This window comes from Pipistrellus kuhlii, unplaced genomic scaffold (assembly GCF_014108245.1).
Source record: "Pipistrellus kuhlii isolate mPipKuh1 unplaced genomic scaffold, mPipKuh1.p scaffold_m20_p_15, whole genome shotgun sequence".
NCBI classification, from domain to species: Eukaryota; Metazoa; Chordata; class Mammalia; order Chiroptera; family Vespertilionidae; genus Pipistrellus; species Pipistrellus kuhlii.
The window spans coordinates 31902861-31904927 of record NW_023425460.1 but is presented as its reverse complement, the minus strand read 5'-3'; positions in this window follow the sequence as shown (position 1 = coordinate 31904927).

Genomic DNA, 2067 nt, shown 5'->3' with positions numbered 1-2067 from the left:
ATAAAAATTATACCTATTTTCCCCCCAGATCGTTAAAAGATTAATTGTAGAATTAGTTTATGAGTGCCACGAGATGAAAAAGGTTGGAAATCGCTGCTCTAGAGGACTCATCAACCATCACAGAGTGGGGGACTGCCAGGTACCAACACAGGAGGCTCTCAATGTATGTGTTTGAGTGAGAAAAGCAAGTTACAGAAGAAAACCTTTGTCACTTGTGTATAGGTGTTTTTTTTCTTTTCTTTTTTTTTTTTTTTGTGTGTGTTTTTTAATTGATTTCAGAGAGAGAAAAAGGAGAGGGAGGGAGGGATAGAAACATCAGCAATGAGAGATCATTATTGATCGGCTGCCTCCTGCACGCCCCCTATTGGTGATTGAGCCTGTAACCTGGGTATGGGACCTGACCTGGAATGGAACCATGACCTCCTGGTTCCTGAGGCAACACAACCACTGAGCCACACTGGCCAGGAAAAACCTTCTATTTTTATTGTGGTAAAATATATATATGTATGTAACATAATTTTTGCCATTTTAGCCAAGTTAATGTGGACAATTCAGTGGCATTAATTATATTCACAATGTTGTGCAGCTATCACCACTATTTCTAAAATTTTCTCATTATCCAAATAGGCGTTCTATACCCATTAATAACTTTCCATTCTCTGCTACCATAAGCTCCCAGTAAGCAATAATCTATTTTGTGTCTCTATGAATTTGCCTATAAGATATTTCATACATGGAATCATATAATATTTGCCATTTTTTGTGTCTGGCTTTTTTCACTTAGCATAATGTTTTCAAAATTCATCCATGTTGTAGCATGTATTTGAACTTTATTCCTTATTATGGCTGAATAATATTCCATCGTATGTACATGCTAAATTTTTTAATCCCTTCATCTGTCAGGCATTTTATCTCTTAATGTCAGAAATCTGTTCCTTCAAATCAAACGTTCTGTGTGCAAACACTAACAGGGAGCCCGTCTTTCATTATCTTTTAATTTCACAAATGGTAACAGATTGTGTCAACTCAAATTCCTCCACAAATTTCCTAAAATGTAACTAAATCCCAGTAAAATGCCAATATATGTCACAAATTACATTAAGATGTAAAATGCTCAAAAATTGCTTCCTGGTTACCAAATAAGGAATATGGTTGTAACAAAAGATTGCGTTGTTAGCAATAAGGCTTCTGAGCATCAGCCGTACTCCAGACTCATCCCCTTTGGTGCCATGTTCCCAAATATCTACAAATGAGCCTAACATTCTCCTAATTCTATTTGAACTATACATTGGGATTTTTCCTGTACATCATTACGTTTAGAATGCCACATTGACGTGGGGCGGTGCAAATACGTATATATTTTCCTTATATAAACAACAACCGAAAAACATTATTATGAGATACATGTGTCCCATCAAGTTTGGGTACTAAACACCTTGAGATGTCCTGCCAGGAAAATGTTAATGGGGGAAATGTTCTAAAGAATATGCCAACATAGTTAAACAAAAAGCCAAAGCATATGCTTTTTTAATGTACATATAGGTATTAAATGCACAGAAGAATATACACCAAGCTAATCACAATAAAGAATGGACTAGAATTAGAAGGACTGGTCAATGAGAGCTTTAGCTTGATCCATAATATCTGCATTTTAGTGAGTTTGTATTGCTTGTGTGATTAAGCATAAATGAATGAATATGTAAATAAATAAAATGTTTTTAATATCCAGGACAAACTATGGGATAGAAGGTCATGTTGCACTATTAACCAAAGATGGAGAGGAGATCTGATACCTTTCTTTTCCTTTCTTTCCAGAGTGCTGAGGGGAATGACTTAAAATCAGAAACAGGAGGAAAACATGATAAGACGGTCCAGGTCCAGATAGGTGTCGAGTTCATATATGATGAGACATCTGCCGTCAGTGATGTTTGGGGAATTGTGGAGGATGGGAGGAGTGCTATGAGATGGAAATGGGCAAGTACTGCATATACTTAGCAAGTAGACAATTGATTTGGAAATTAACAATTGTTAAGATTGATGTTGATTTCTGGCAAAATTCTAGAAATG